We start from the raw sequence: 16,690 nt of genomic DNA, 5'->3' as shown, positions 1-16,690 counted from the left end.
ACAGAAGCAGAAAAGTCCATATTTTATCTATAAACCTATAGGTAAGGTATGTATTTTCAAATTTTATCTATAGCTTTAAAGGGAGAGAAGTTTCTATTTTGATGCCTCTATTTTGATGCCACCATTTTGTTTCACATTATCAAAACTGTTGACAGGACAGCTTCCACTGTCATGCTTGTTATTCTGGTCCTGGCTTACCTGCAGTCTTCCAACGTTTCTCACTCAGTGATACCAATTTGCTGTTCTTATGGAAGTGTTGTTTTTCCAGCACAAAATACAGCCACCCTCCAATAGGCTTGATATGACCATTATTTCTCCAACCTGCTGTTGGGGGAAGCGCCACAGAGGTGGTTTTTATATGGCTCTTCAGATTTCTTACAAGCAGTATTTACATTCATATATAGTGATATTCCTCACGTTTTCCTTCCATGTGACTTTTGCTCAATGCTCTTCATTTTCTTGGTATATTTGATCATACCAAATTTTTCACAGCTTCCCTCAAGTGTCTTTTTTACTATCATAGTCATGGGCTACCAAATCCAGCCTAGAGAATAGGTCAGCCAATATGAAACAAAGGATCATTGATTCTGAAACGTAAATCTAGGACTGTAGAGAAAGCTCTGGTTATATCAATAAATCTCTTCCCAATAATTTATTCCTACTTGATTGATGAGGAAATTGACATGCAGAAATGTTAAAAAATGAGTCTACACTTACTCGAAAAGCAGAAGCAGCACCATGACCCATTGCCAGACCTTAACTGATTTTAAAGGCTCTGCTGTTGGTAATCAGCAACTACCATCATCAACCACATGACATTCTTGCTTTCTTATACCTGATCCTGAGTCTGGGGCAGTTGCTACTGGATCACAGCACCTTTTCCAGCTGAATCTGAACTTAACCTCTTAATCTTTCCCAAAAGAAATCTGCACACAGGCACTGGCAGTTGGCTTTAGTTAGCACTCAAACACAAAGCTATTTTCTGTCACAAAGTTAGAATACATTTAGGTCTTTGTTTACTTATCTGCAGAATGGGAACTTTGGACTAGAAAATCTCTGAAGGTTTTGCCACACTGACATTTATATGAAGATCACCCATCTATATATTCCCAGGGAATTCCTGGGTATTTTCCATTGAAAATATATTTGGAATTCAGTATGTTTACAGTAGAAAAGTAGTATTACCCATGAACTTACATTCATTTTGCAACCTTCAAATATTTTTCCTCAGGGTGGAAATTTCTCATGCTTGATCACAGCTCAAAGATAATTTAGTCCTGGAAAATACAGCATATCTTTATTCATCTAGAAGTCCTATCCTGTATGTGAAGAAAAAGAAAAAAAAATGAAGAGCCCCACACAGTTGAAATATTCCATGTGTCTGGTCTTTACTGAGGCATATCCTCCTGAGAATAACCATTTGAAATATGTTTTACAAATTGAATTTTTAATGGACTATATGTAGTATGAGGTCAGGAGAAATTCTTTGGTTATTTCTTTGAAGTTTAATGTTTTAAAAATAATGCCAATACAGATTTAGGAATCTTTCAAAATTACATAACTGTGGTTTAGTCTTGATTTTTAACCTAGAGGTATAATCTTTTTTCCCTCTTGAAAAACACCAGCAAAGCACTGCCGTGAGAAGTCTCTCCCTTTCCCACCCCCTTGCCTTTTGGCCAAAATTACGCTCACATCTGTCCAGAGTGGAGGAAGTCCCAGCCACCACGTGCCAGTCTTTGTGCTTTCAGCCTGCAGCCCAGGAAATTACTACCTGTGTGGGCAGATCCTCAGTGCTTAACTGTGAGGTCCCACTAAACTGAGGACTCAGCAAGAATAAAGAGGGGGGAGCAGAGGATGGGGGCAAGGTAGAAGGGGGAGAGAGAGAGAGAAGAGGAAAGAAGGAAATCTCTGCCTCTTCCACCAAAATACTCAACATCTTTTAGGGTTTCATAGCCGGAGTTACACACAAAGCAGAGTAGAGAGCCAGAAATGTGTGTTCCCTTGTAAGTGGAAACTAAACAAAACATACAGAACACCCTTAATGATGTTTAAGAATATTTTTATAATAATAAAAATAATACATTCACCAAGTGAAAACTCTGTGCCAGAGTTTACTCACTTACTCATCACCTCAACTCTATTTACTACAGATTATTATCTCTGTTTTATAGATGAAGAAACTGAGGCACAGAGAAGCTGAATAAATTGTCCAAAGGTCTGGGACTTAAGTAGTGGTGCTGGGATTTGACTCATGAGTCTCCGACTCCCACAAACTGGAACACTGACCTGTGCTGTCCCATCACTAGATTTATGCATAAGACCTATGCGTCTTTCTTAGAACCTTCATAGCACCCCAGATAATATAGTGTTGTAGTTACTTTTTTTAGTTCTTAAGAGGAGAGAATATGTGGGGGGGGGATCTGTTCCTTTGGGGGACCATCATTTCCACACAGTCTTCAACCCGTAGCAAATGCTATTTTAGAAATTCCCTATGTCATTCTGTCCTCTGTGACACCCCAAGACTACCCCCTCCATAACCCAATGGGGTGCCACAAAACTCAGTCAGCCTCTTTCATTCTGTCACTCTTTTACACACCTAATCAGATGATTTACTATAGCATGTGGCAGGGCAGTGATACAGAATCTGGAAATTCACTTCTTTAAGGGCCCTGCAATGCTCAACATCCCAGAGTGTATTGATGGCTGTGTTCCATGGGAATGAGAGCTACACATATACAGATAACACTTAATCACTGCATGTCATTGTTAGTGCTATCCCTAGAAAACATCCCTTCCAATTTAGTGTTCCGTTAGACATAACAAAATTCTTTGAGGAATGTAAAAGCAATATTGTGTGGTAATCCAAGTTGGCATTAATATATTTAATGTATGCTCAACTTAAAGAGGCAGGATGTATAAGAGGTTTTCTCATTTTGCATATGCAGCACTTAATGTTTTAACTCTAGTTTAAATATCTGAACGGTCAGCAAGAAACAGTAGCCTCAGAGGTGTCTATAAGAGTGAATTTGTCTATCTCAATCATCTTTGAGTTTCTCTTCCTCCCTTCCTTGCACTGGAAGTGATCACGCAGAGGATGGTGGCCTATCTTCCAGGGCAAGAGTAGAGAGAATGCCTATATTAACAGAGTTTGAATGAGATAGTTCAAGAGCCCATCCTCTTATTATCATTTATGATTCTGGGATATTGTACTGTATTGCTATATTAGGAATAAAGAAAAGCATATAAATCTTAATTATGAGTTCCAAATTATTTAGAATATAATTTAAACCTAAACCAGTTTCCATATGAGGGGTGGTAAATTGAATTAGGTTTAAAAAAAATATTCTGGCTAGATTCCCTGCAGCTAATCTATATGGTTATGCCATGTGGTTGGGAACAGGAAACACCTGTCTCTCTGCTTGCTAGCACTCACTTAACGTGACTTAACGTGATCCCTGGCAAAACAGTTTTTTCAGCCCCAGTCCAATTCACCAGAGGTCATTTCAATTTGGGCTATTTCAACTTGTATTACAAACCATCAGTGTTTAACAATTTTCAAGCACTTTCTGGACATGAATCACTATATAGTCACCAGAGGTTTTTAAACTATTGTCCTGACGTCCTCTGAAAGAGATCATTTGCAAATTTCAAATTCATTGGGATTTCAATGCATAAAATACCTTATTTTTACATTCTTATTGTCATAGAGAGACTATATCTCACCTTGCAAAATGAAATGTGTACTTCTAGTTCTCTGTTTTTAAAAAGCATAATAAATAAAATCTATTGGAAGAGTTTCAAATGTCAGTGCAATATATTTGCCTTCGGGCATTTAGTTTCTTTTTTACTTTTTACAGTGCTTGAGAACAGAATCCTCATATTTAATATCCCACTCAAGTTCTGGCTTTGAATTTTGCAATGCAAAGTTTGACAGTTACCACCAATACAGATGCTTCAGATATGCTAACAATTTCAGCTCTGGGAATGAATATCTAGACTTTTTTTTTTTTTTTTTTTTAACATTTCCATGGTTTCACAATTGGCAGTCTGCCTAGGTTGACCAAGAAAACAATGAGTTTGGGCAATTGCTTTACCATTCCCTCTGGCTGTGAGTATACTCATTTCCAAAAGAAGGGTATTAGAATAAATAGACTAGACTTGTTTTTTCTCCAACTTGGAAGGGTTAAGAGGCAAATACTGACTGACAGATAGCAAATTGCGGAATATATGTTATAAAAAACGATCCACAATTATTGTGCTATTTAGTCAGTCATCCTGTAGAACTGTGTGGTTGCTTAGCAGAGCTGTTTTCCCTGATGTAACTATTCTCTTCTGTGCACCCGACAAAACTATCTGATAACCCAAGTAAATACTATGTAGGTCTGGCTCCGAGTTATTATGACACTATGTTCCTTACCCCTTAAATTATAAACTGCCCTATATCATGCTTTACAACCTGTTTGGTTAAAAAGTCAGTATGACAAACAGCAACATAACAGCATGCGTCTTCAGTGAAAACAAAAATACATTTTACACATAGATTAAAATTTGGCAGCCTACCTGTGAATGGTTTATGGTCCATCAACTTGCCTTTGTATACAGGCGAAGCACTAACTGATTAAACCTGGATCAAGTAGTCAGGCAATAAGGCAAAAACCAAGACCAATGGTTGATGAGGTAGGTAGAATTAGAAAAGGTGGCAGATTGCCACCACTTTGTAAAACCACCTAGCCCCATGCCGTCCCCACCCTCCAGAACCCAGAGAATTTTTTGAGCAGTCAACTGTTCCAATAATGAGATTAGTCCATGGAAAAAGGGGAGTTGGAGGGTACCAGCCACGATGTGTCAAAAACAGTTGGCAGTCATGAGTTCTCTGGGCAAAAGTCATGCCTATACATGTAGAAATAGGCAGCCATATGTCAACAGTTTTTCAGGAATCTGTCTCTCTCAATAGAGATGTCTCTCCAGACCCAGGGAATTCTCTGCCAGCTCTAAATTTATTGCGTAGTTTTAGGAAATATATTACACTTTGGGAGTCATATCATTACCACGGGAACTGTAATTCAGAGCAAAGATAGCTCAGGAGAACAAGAGCAAGGCTTTTTCCTTATGTCAAGTATTTTCCAGTTCCTACATGGAAATATCTCAAGATTGAAACAAATTTTTAAACTACACCATGCTTTATTATTCCAATCTGGAAATAAAAAAGGAAGCTGTAGGACAATAATATAATCCCTTATTATATAAAAGCTAAAATGGAGGCCAAGGACCTACCTTTTCTTCCAAGCCAATGACCCACACAGATCTTAGCAAAACTCATAAAAGTCCATTTACTGAAATACTTAAGCTGTAAGTGAAGTTTCCTTGTCAGGATGACACAGCACATTGTAGCCAATCAGCAATGACCTAAGTAAACTACTTGTCCAAACCAATGAGAATTAAGCTCTATGAACTTCCTCTTTTATGTTCCATAAGCCTTACTGTAACCCTGAAACAAACTTCTTAGCACTTTTGGTGTTGAAGCCTCCTTGTTCAAGAACAATTTGTTTCTCACCCAGTAAAATATCCATATCAAGTAAAACCCTGAATTTTCTTTTGACACCATTTACACATAAAAATCTTAATTTGAGGAAAAGAAAGGGGAAAAGTGAGAAAGAGCGAGGAAGACATCACGTTTTATAGGACAATTTGGACGAGATAAAAATAAAATCTTGACTCTGATTCGTCTCCAGTCAGCCTGAACAACTTGAGCCATCTCCCTGACCAGATTTAGTGAGATTCTCCTGCTGTTTAACCTTCTCCAACCACAGGATAATTATGAAGACACAGAAATAGTTAGCTTATAATTGTTATCCCTCCCAAAAGATTTTAGGAAGGTATTTTTTAGGAACATAGTGGTTCTAAGTAAAATTTTCAAAAGAAGATTTGAGGACAAAGATTCAACTAAAATCTCATTCCCCTACCACCCGAATCCTAAACTCATCTCTCGGCTTCTACCAACTCTCACTCTGAGTTCACCGAAAATGGAACCTCCTGTGAGTAAATCTCCATGTTGATTTTTAGTTGACTAAATGAATGTTCCTAAGTTTTAGAAATCAATTTAAAATAATCTGATTTCTCTTGTGAGAAAAAATAAGCAGAACATTTTCTCAGTGGTGATTTATTCTCTAAGCAAGTGTGGCAAGTTAAAATCCTTGTTTTATGTTATTGAAACAACTGGGGAAAATGCTTCATGTTGTAATTTGAAATCCACAACAAAGTCTACCATGGCAGGAGGTTGGGGGCCTTTGTTTAAAACAGTGGAATATTTTAATCTATTTCTTGTGATCTTTAGTAAGTTCTTAAGAAAGGAAGAGACATTAAAGAGGCATAAAGGGAATTTTGTTTTTTAAAAAAATCCTTCTCATGGACAAGTTTGTAAAATGACTAATTCCAAAAAGAGTCCTACAGAACTCTAACAGTTTACTTCTCTGCCACATGCTCAAGTTCACATGGGCAAAGGCACAAAATTGAAGATTGAATTGGGTTGTGATGGGTAGAGATGGGAAACCTTTAGGCACCTCTGCATTAACTCTGCTGTGTACTGTTTGCCCAGAATAGTAACATTTTCACCTCCCTTCCCTGCAACATAAAATGGGATTTCATGAATGCAACATGGAGCAGTGGACATATTAGATCTGTCTCACATTTGTGTAGGGGAGGTAAAAGCTGAGACTGTAGCTTCAGTTTGGGAGCAAGGTATTTTATCAGAGAAGTTACCACTAATGCTTGCTAAATAAGTGAGTGTGAGTATTGCCAGAAAACATCAAGACTGGTAAACATAGGTACATGATTCCTTATAGAATATCCTAGAAGCAGTAAGACTCAGAATCCGTGGTTCTTTTAATTTTCTATCTATTCTATAATCCCAATATACATCCCAGAAAAACGGGGTGGTGCTTTTTTCCCCCATTAAATTACTTGAGGTCAGTTTCTTTTCCCATTAAGGACTTTTACTTCTCACAAAATTCAAAGGAAATTCCATTTTCTGAATTGCTATACATCAGAGTTCACTTAACACAGCTTTTTTGGTGGATATTTTTGCCTTGGCCTTGTAGGCAATATTATGGTCTCTCCTGAAATATTTAGTCTATTTATATAAGTTGCTACCCTAGAGGAGATGGGAGATCAACAGCCTGTGAACTTTCTATGCTGGAACTATTTCTGCAGAACGAAGTCAAGAGTCTATATATCAGCTTCACTAACAGCAAGAATCTAAAGACACCTGGGAACCCTGCACCCTTCTTTTGAAGATAACTTCTGCTCAGTCAACCTCAGAATTGAAATGTGGATTTCTTATTCATTTCTTGCCTGACAAAGACAACATCAATAAGGTATACCTTGCCAAGGATTATGTCAGCCTTGAAGATGAAAGAAAAGATTTGACATGATTTCAAAGAAATGTCAGAGAATTCTGGGTTTTCTTAACATAAGCTACCCTTACCTGGAGAAGTGGCTATGAGAATTCGCTCTGTTTCTGTTTGCTAACACACACTTGTATGAGTATGGGTTTTCTGCAGCCTGCTGTTAAATAGAAAATGGTCAAAATTAATTGCTTGTCAACAATAGCATGTGCATTACCATGTGAAAGACCACTCACCAATTCAAATTATTATTCATACCCACAACATCAGTCCTCATACTGAAAGTTACTTGGAGCAGAATTAAACTGATTTGCACAAGGTGAACTTAGTTCCATTTTTAGAGGAAATGGTCATAGGATTTGTAGCAAAATTATTAATGAAAGACACTTAATTTTTGAAACATAATTAAAAGAATTTTTTCCTTATTAGTCATCCATTTTATACACATCAGTCTATACATGTCAATCCCAATCTCCCAATTCATCCCACCACCACCACCCCCCAATGCTTTCCCCCCTTGGTGTCCATACATTTTTCCTCTACTTCTGTGTCTCAACTTCTGCTCTGCAAACCAGTTAATCTATACCATTTTCTAGGTTCCACATATATGCGTTAATATACGATATTTGTTTTTCTCTTTCTGACTTACTTCACTCTGTATGACAGTCTCTAGTTCCATCCATGTCTCTACAAATGACCCAGTTTCGTTCCTTTTTATGGCTGAGTAATATTCCATTGTATATATGTAACACATCTTCTTTATCCATTCGTCTGTCGATGGGCATTTAGGTTGCTTCCATGACCTGGCTATTGTAAATAGTGCTGCAATGAATATTGGGGTTCATGTGTCTTTTTGAATTATGGTTTCCTCTGGGTATGTGCCCAGTTGTGGGATTGTGGAGTCATATGGTAAATCTGTTTTTACTTTTTTAAGGAAACTCCATACTGTTCCCCATAGTGGCTGTATCAATTAACATTCCCACCAACAGTGCAAGAGGGTTCCCTTTTCTCCACACCCTCTCCAGCATTTGTTGTTTGTAGATTTTCTGATGATGCCCATTCTAACTGGTGTGAGGTGATACCTCATTGTAGTTTTGACTTGCATTTCTCTAATAATTAGTGATGTTGAGAAGCATTTCATGTGCTTCTTGGCCATCTGTATGTCTTCTTTGGAGAAATGTCTATTTAGGTCTTCTGTCCATTTTTGGACTGGGTGGTTTGTTTTTTTAATATTGAGCTGCATGAGCTGTTTTTATATTTTGGAGATTAATCCTTTGTCCAATGATTAGTTTGTAAATATTTTCTCCAATTCTGAGGGTTGTCTTTTCGTCATGTTTATGCTTTCCTTTGCTGTGCAAAAACCTTTAAGTTTCCTTAGGTCCCATTTGTTTATTTTTGTTTTTATTTCCCTTTCTCTAAGAGGTGGGTCAAAAAGGACCTTGCTGTGATTTATGTCAAAGAGTGTTCTTCCTATGTTTTCCTCTAAGAGTTTTATAGTGCTCATTCTTACATTTAGGTCTCTAATTCATTTTGAGTTTATTTTTGTGTATGGTGTAAGGGAGTGTTCTAATTTCACATGTAGCTGGCCAGTTTTCCCAGCACCACTTATCAAAGACACTGCTTTGTCGTATATGGCCTTTATTATGTTGAAGTAGGTTCCCTCTATGCCCACTTTCTGGAGAGTTTTTAGCATAAATAGGTGTTGAATTCTGTCAAAAGCTTTTTCTCTGTCTATTGAGATGATCATATGGTTTTCTTCAATTTGCTAATATGGTGTATCACATTGATTGATTTGCGTATATTGAAGAATCCTTGCATCCCTGGGATAAATCCCACTTGATCATGGTGTATGATCCTTTTAATGTGTTGTTGGATTCTGTTTGCTAGTATTTTGTTGAGGATTTTTGCATCTATATTCATCAGTGATATTGGCCTGTAATTTTCTATTTTTGTAGTATCTTTGTCTGGCTTTGGTATCAGGGTGATGGTGGCCTCGTAGAACTAGTTTGGGAGTTTTTCTTCCTCTGCAGTTTTTTGGAAGAGTCTGAGAAGGATGGGTGTTAGCTCTTCTCTAAATGTTTGACAGAAGTCACCTGTGAAGCCATCTGGTCCTAGACTTTTGTTTGTTGGAAGATTTTTAATCACAGTTTCAATTGCATTCCTCGTGATTGGTCTGTTCATATTTTCTATTTTTTCCTGGTTCAGTCTTGGAAGGTTATACCTTTCTAAGAATTTGTCCATTTCTTCCAGGTTGTCCATTTTATTGGCATAGAGTTTCTTGTAGTACTCTCTTAGGATGCTTTGTATTTCTGCAGTGTCTGTTGTAACTTCTCCTTTTTCATTTCTAATTTTATTGATTTGAGTCCTCTCCCTCTTTTTCTTGATGAGTCTGGCTAATGGTTTATCAATTTTCTTTATCTTCTCAAAGAACCAGCTTTTAGTTTTATTGATCTTTGCTATTGTTTTCTTTGTTTCTGTTTCATTTATTTCTGCTCTGATCGTTATGATTTCTTTCCTTCTAACTTTTGGTTTTATTTGTTCTTTCTCTAGTTCCTTTAGGTGTAACGTTAGATTGTTTATTTGAGATTTTTCTTGTTTCTTGAGTTAGGCTTGTATAGCTATAAACTTCCCTCTTAGAACTGCTTTTGCTGCATCCCATTGGGTTTGGATCGTCGTGTTTTCATTGTCATTTGTCTCTCGGTATTTTTTGATTTCTTCAGTGATTTAGTAACGTATTGTTTATTTATTGGTTATTTAGTAACGTATTGTTTTGCCTACATATGTTTGTGTTTTTTACGTTTTTTCCCTGTATTTGATTTCTAATCTCATAGCATTGTGGTCAGAAAAGATGCTTGATATGATTTCAATTTTCTTAAATTTACTGAGGCCTGATTTGTGACCCAAGACGTGATCTATCCTGGGGAATGTTCCGTGTGCACTTGAGAAGAAAGTGTAATCTGCTGTTTTTGGATGGAATGCCCTATAAATATCAATTAAATCTATCTTGTCTATTGGTTCATTTAAAGCTTCTGTTTCCTTATTTATTTTCATTTTGGATGATCTGTCCCTTGGTGTAAGTGAGGTGTTAAAGTCCCCCACTATTACTGTTCTACTGTTGGTTTCCTCTTTCATACCTGTTAACAGTTGCCTTATGTATTGAGGTGCTCCTATGTTGGGTCCATATCTATTTATAATTGTCATATCTTCTTCTTGGATTGATCCCTTGATCATTACATAATGTCCTTCTTTGTCTCTTGTAACACTCTTTATTTTAAAGTCTATTTTATCTGATATGAGTATTGCTACTCCTGCTTTCTTTTGATTTCCATTTGCATGGAATATCTTTTTCCATCCCCTCACTTCCAGTCTCTATGTGTTCCTAGGTCTGAATTGTGTCCCTTGTAAACAGCATATATATGGGCCTTGTTTTTGTATCCATTCAGTGAGCCTGTGTCTTTTGGTTGGAGCATTTAATCCATTCACATTTAAGGTAATTATCGATAGGTATGTTCCTATGACCGTTTTCTTAATTGTTTTAGGTTTGTTTTTGTAGGTCCTTTTCTTCTCTTGTGTTTCCCACTTAGAGAAGTTCCTTTAGCATTTGTTGTAGAGCTGGTTTGGTGGTGCTGAGTTCTCTTAGCTTTTGCTTCTCTTTAAAGCTTTTGATTTCTCCATGGAATCTGAATGAGATCCTTGCCAGGTCGAGTAATCTTGTTTGTAGGTTCTTCCCTTTCATCACTTTAAGTATATCATGCCACTCCCTTCTGGCTTGTAGAGTTTCTGCTGAGAAATCAGCTATTAACCTTATGGGAGTTCCCTTGTATGTTGTCATTTTTCCCTTGCTGCTTTCAGTAAGTTTTCTTTGTCTTTAATTTTTGCCAACATGTCTCGGCGTGTTTCTCCTTGGGTTTATCTTGTATGGGACTCTCTGTGCTTCCTGGACTTGGGTGGCTATTTCCTTTCCCATGTTAGGTAAGTTTTTGACTATAATCTCTTCAAATATTTTCTCTGTTCCTTTCTCTCTCTCTTCTCCTTCTGGGACCACTATAATGCAAATAATGGTGCATTTAATGTTGTCCCTGAGGTCTCTAAGGCTGTCTTCATTTCTTTTCATTCTTTTATCTTTATTTAGTTCCACTGCAGTGAATTCCACCATTCTGTTTTCCAGGTCCTTTTCTGTTCTTCTGCCTCAGTTATTCTGCTATTGATTCCTTCTAGTCCATTTTTCATTTCAGTTATTGTACTGTTCATCTCTGTTTGTTTGTTCTTTAATTCTTCTAGATCTTTGTTAAACATTTCTTGCATCTTCTCGATCTTTGCCTCCTCTCTTTTTCCGAGGTCCTGGATCATCTTCACTATCATTATTGAGTTCTTTTTCTGGAAGATTGCCTATCTCCACTTCATTTAGCTGTTTTTCTGGGGTTTTATCTTCTTCTTTCATCTGGTACATAGCCCTCTGCCTTTTCATCTCTATCTTTCTGTGAATGTGTGTTTTGCTCCACAGGCTGCAGGATTGTAGTTCTTCTTGCTCCTGCTGTCTGTCCTCTGGTGGATGAGGCTGTCTAAGAGGGTTGTGGAACTTTACTGATGGGAGGGACTGGTGGTGGGTAGAGCTGGGTGTTGCTCTGGTGGACACAGTTCAGTAAAACTTTAATCTGCTTGTCTGCTGATGGTGATGAGTGGGGCTGGGTTCCCTCCCTGTTGGTTGTTTGGCCTGAGGTGACCCAACACTTGAGCCTACCTGGGCTCTTTGGTGGGGCTAATGGTGGACTCTGGGAGGGCTCATGCCAAGGAGTACTTCCCAGAACTTCTGCTGCCAGTGTCTTTGTCCCTTGGTGAGCCACAGCTGCCCCCTGCCTCTGCAAGAGACCCTCCAACACTAGCAGGTAGGTCTGGTTAAGTCTCCTATGGGGTTACTGCTCCTTCCCCTAGGTCCTGATATGCGCACTATTTTGTGTGTGCCCTCCAAGAGTGGAGTCTCTGTTTCCCGCAGTCCTGCAGAAGTCCTGCGTTTAGATCCAGCTAGCTTCTTAGTCTGATTCTCTAGGAATTCCTCCTCCAGTTGCCAGACCCCCAGGTTGGGAAGCCTGACGTGTGGCTCAGAAGCTTCACTCCAGTGGGTGGACTTCTGTGATCTAAGTGTTCTCCAGTCTGTGAGTCATCCACCCAGCAGTTATGGGATTTGATTTTACTGTGATAGCACCCCTCCTACCATCTCATTGTGGCTTCTCCTTTGTCTTTGCATGTGGAGTATCTTTTTTGGTAAGTTCCAGTGTCTTCCTGTCTATGCTTGTTCAGCAGTTAGTTGTGATTCTGGTGTTCTCAAAAGAGGGGGTGAAAGCATGTCCTTCTACTCCACCATCTTCAGCAAATCCTCGAAACATAATTTTTTTTTTTTTTTTTATAAATTTATTTATTCATTTATTTATTTTTGGCTGTGTTGGGTCTTTGTTTCTGTGCGAGGGCTTTCTCTAGTTGTGGCAAGCGGGGGCCACTCCTCATCGCGGTGCGCGGGCCTCTCACTGTCGCGGCCTCTCTTGCTGCGGAGCACAGGCTCCAGACGCGCAGAGCTCAGTATTTGTAGCTCACGGGCCCAGCTGCTCCGTGGCACGTGGGATCTTCCCAGACCAGGGCTTGAACCCATGTCCCCTGCATTGGCAGGCAGACTCTCAACCACTGCGCCACCAGGGAAGCCCGAAACATAATTTTTTGAATTTTAATTGTGAAAAAGAAATTAATTTCTAATGCAATGCAATGAATTTTAAGTAAACTTTTGACTACAAGTGTTGATACATATTGGAGTAAACAAGAGAGGAAGAGTTTTATACATTTCTTCAGTCTTAAAAAGGTACTTGGCTCTAAAAGATTGAGTCACTTTTATATGGTTTACTTCCTTTGTTGTTATATTTTTAAATAATTGGCAATCTATATATTCTATCTGCATGTATTTTAAATTTTCTTTTTACTTTTTTTGTTGAGCAATGACAAGTCTTTAGACTTCCATATTATGTAAAAGGAAGAGTTTAACGTTATTGTATAAACACTTAAGATTGGAGCCCAATATATTTCTCCTCTATTGAATGTATTTTTCACTTTCAGATCCTGTTTGTTAAGTACTATATTTTTTAATAGCCATATGAACTTTGAAGGAGTGATTTTGTAGTTAGCCCCCCACTTTGCCCTCATATTTACTGAAATTATTCAGAACTCTATGTGTTTAAATGCTTCAGTATCTAACTGCTAGTTCTTTTTATTTTTCTGTTTTTAAATATTTATTTTTATATATTGAGAATGTGTATTAAATATGTTTGAGTCATTTTCATATCTGAGAGAAACTTACTATAGTTTCAAACATAAAAAAATTCCAACTGCAGGTGAAATTCTTATTTTATAACATTTTACTTTAAAACTATAGTGATTGTATGATTTCATGTTCTAGATCATCACCTTTATTTCTGATCTGATTTTTGTTGTGTTAAACAATTTTCACCCTCTAAAATTTACATTGTAGAATAGTATCAAAAAATTTTTATTATATTGCTTTAGTTTAAAATATATTTGTTAAGTTTTCACTAATTTTTCATGACATAAGGAAAGCCCGTTAGTTTTCTGCATAGCTGGGTATCACTTTTTTTAAGTCTGGAGTTTTATTACGTGTTTGGTTAATGCATTCTTTATGTCATATGTATTATTTTGATACTTTGTCAAAAGCTTTCACACATTGATTCCTTTTCTCTCTGTTCTCAATGTGTATATTTTATTTTTATGACCTACTTGTCCATTTACACTTCATTATAATACTACACTGAAATAATTTCTTAGATTTGTTCTCCACTTAATTGATTTCTACGCTGTCTATTCTATTTACTGCCTAAAATATAAAATTTTGCTCTGCTATCAATATTTTAGTTTTGTTAAAATTATTTTTTAAATCTCACCAATGTATAATAAAAGTTTTACCTATCCCTTTACAATATGAATACCTTTTATTACCCTGAATTGCTTTACTGCACTGGCTAGAAACTGCAGCACAATGTTGAGTTAAAGTGCTAAGAGGGGACATCCTTGTGTTGTTACTTATCTTAGAGGAAAAGTACTTAGAATGTCACTGATAATGTATGATATTTGCTTTAGGTTTTTCAGAGATGCCTCTTATTATATTGTGCAAATTTCCTTCTATTGCTAGTTTTCTGAGCATTGCTGTGTGTGTGTGTGTGTGTGTATCATATTTTCTCTATCTATGATGGACATTTGGCTTGTTCCCATGTCTTGGCTATTGTAAATAATGCTGCAGTGAACATGCAGGTGCAATTATCTTTTTGAGAGAGTGATTTTCAGTTCTTCAGATAAATACCCAGAAGTGGAACTGATGAATAATATGATAGTTTTTAAATTTTTGAGGATCCTCCAGACTGTTTTCCACAGTCACTATACTAATTTACATTCCCGCCAAGAGCGTACAAGAGTTCCCTTTTCTCCACATCCCCAACAACAGATATTTCTTGTCTTTTTGATAATCACAATTCAAACAGGTATGAGGTGATATCTCATTGTGGTTTTGCTTTGTGTTTCCCCGATGAGTAGTGATCTTGAGCACCTTTCATTTATCGGTTAACCATTTGGGTGTCTTCTCTGGAAAAATGTCTCTTCAGTTCCTCTGCCCATTTTTTATTCAGATTGTTTGTTTTTTTGCTATAAAACTGTATGAGTTCTTTATATAATTTGGATATTAACCCTTTATCAGTTGTATGATTTGAAAATATTTTCTCACATTCCATAGAATAACTTCATTTTGTTAACGGTTTCTTTTGCTGCTCCAGCTTTTTAGTTTGATGTAGTCCCAGTTGTTAGTTTTTGCCAGCTTGCTTTGCTTTTGGTGTCAAATCCAAAAAATCAATGCCTAGACCAATGTCAAGGAGATTACCTCCTATGTTTTCATCTAGGAGTTTTATAGTTTCAGGTCTCACATTCAAGTTTTTAATCTGTTTTGAGTTGATTTTTGTGTATGGTGTAATATAATCATCCAATTTCATTCTTTTGCATATGGCTGTCCATTTCTTCCAACACCATTTACTGAAGAGACTGTCCTTGCCCCATTGTATTTTCTTGCCTCCTTTCTTATAAATTAACTGACCATACATGTTTGGGTTTATTTCTGTGTTCTCTATTCTGTTCCATTGATCTATGTGTCTGTTTTTATGTCAATACTATACTGTTTTGATTGCTTTATATTATAGGTTTATAATATAGTTTGAAATCAGGAAGTGTGGTGCATCTAGTTTTATTCTTCCTTCTCAAGGTTGCTTTGGCTATTTTAGTCTCTTGTGTTTCAAAAACAAATTATAGGATTTTATTTCTATTTCTGTGAAAAATACCATTGGAATTTTGTTAGGGATTACATTGAATCTTTAGATTGCTTTGGATAGTATGGAAATTTTAATATTAATTCTTCCAATCTATGACCATTGATTATTGTTATGTGTCTTTGATTTCTTCATTAGTTACTCATACTTTTCAGTCTACAAGTTTGTTACATCCTTGGTTACATTTATCCCTAAGTTTTTTTATTCTTCTTTTTTATTTTATTCTTCTTTTAAAAAATTTATTTTATTGAAGTATAGTTGATTTACAACGTGTCAACTTCTACTGTACAGCAAAGTGCTTCAGTAATACATATATATACATTCTTTTCATATTCTTTTCCATTATAATTTATCACAGGATACTGAATATAGTTCCTTGTGCTATACAGTAAGACCTTGTTGTTTACCCAGTCTATATATAATAGTTTGCATATGCTAATCCCAAACACCCAATCCATCCGTCCCTCACCTTCTTTCCCCCTTGGCAACCACAAGTCTGTTCTCTATGTCTCTGAGTCTGTCTCTGTCTCATAGATAAGTTCATTTGTGTCATATTTTAGATTCCACATAGAAGTGATATCATATGGTATTCGTCTTTCTCTTTATTACTTACTTCACTTAGTATGATCATCTCTAAGTCCATTCATGTTGCTGCAAATGGCATTATTTCATTCTTCTTTATAGCTGAGTAATAGTCTATTGTATATTTGTACCACATCTTCTTTATCCATTCATCTGTTGATGAACATTTAGGTTGTTTCCATGTCTTGGCTGTTGTAAACACTGCTGCAATGAACATTGGGGTGCATGTATCTTTTTGAATTACAGTTTTATCCAGATATATGCCCAGAAGTAGGAGTGTAGGATCATACAGCAACTCTATTTTCAGTTTTTTGAGGAACCTCCATACTGTTCTCCATAGTG

General features: G+C 36.8%; 1 long non-coding RNA gene across 1 annotated transcript; it reads right to left on the bottom strand.

Annotated features, from left to right (window-relative positions):
• On the bottom strand, positions 1-5,364 carry LOC112414500 (uncharacterized). Its single transcript, XR_003006168.1, has 4 exons — positions 5,275-5,364; positions 1,198-1,319; positions 199-324; positions 1-35 (listed from the first exon to the last, which is right to left on the bottom strand). It is a non-coding gene; the product is annotated as an uncharacterized LOC112414500 (long non-coding RNA).
• Between the last annotated feature and the right edge of the window lie 11,326 nt (positions 5,365-16,690).

Source organism: Neophocaena asiaeorientalis, unplaced genomic scaffold, assembly GCF_003031525.2.
Source record: "Neophocaena asiaeorientalis asiaeorientalis breed wild unplaced genomic scaffold, Neophocaena_asiaeorientalis_V1.1 scaffold1335, whole genome shotgun sequence".
Classification (NCBI taxonomy): domain Eukaryota; kingdom Metazoa; phylum Chordata; class Mammalia; order Artiodactyla; family Phocoenidae; genus Neophocaena; species Neophocaena asiaeorientalis.
This window is presented reverse-complemented; position numbering and strand designations above follow the sequence as displayed.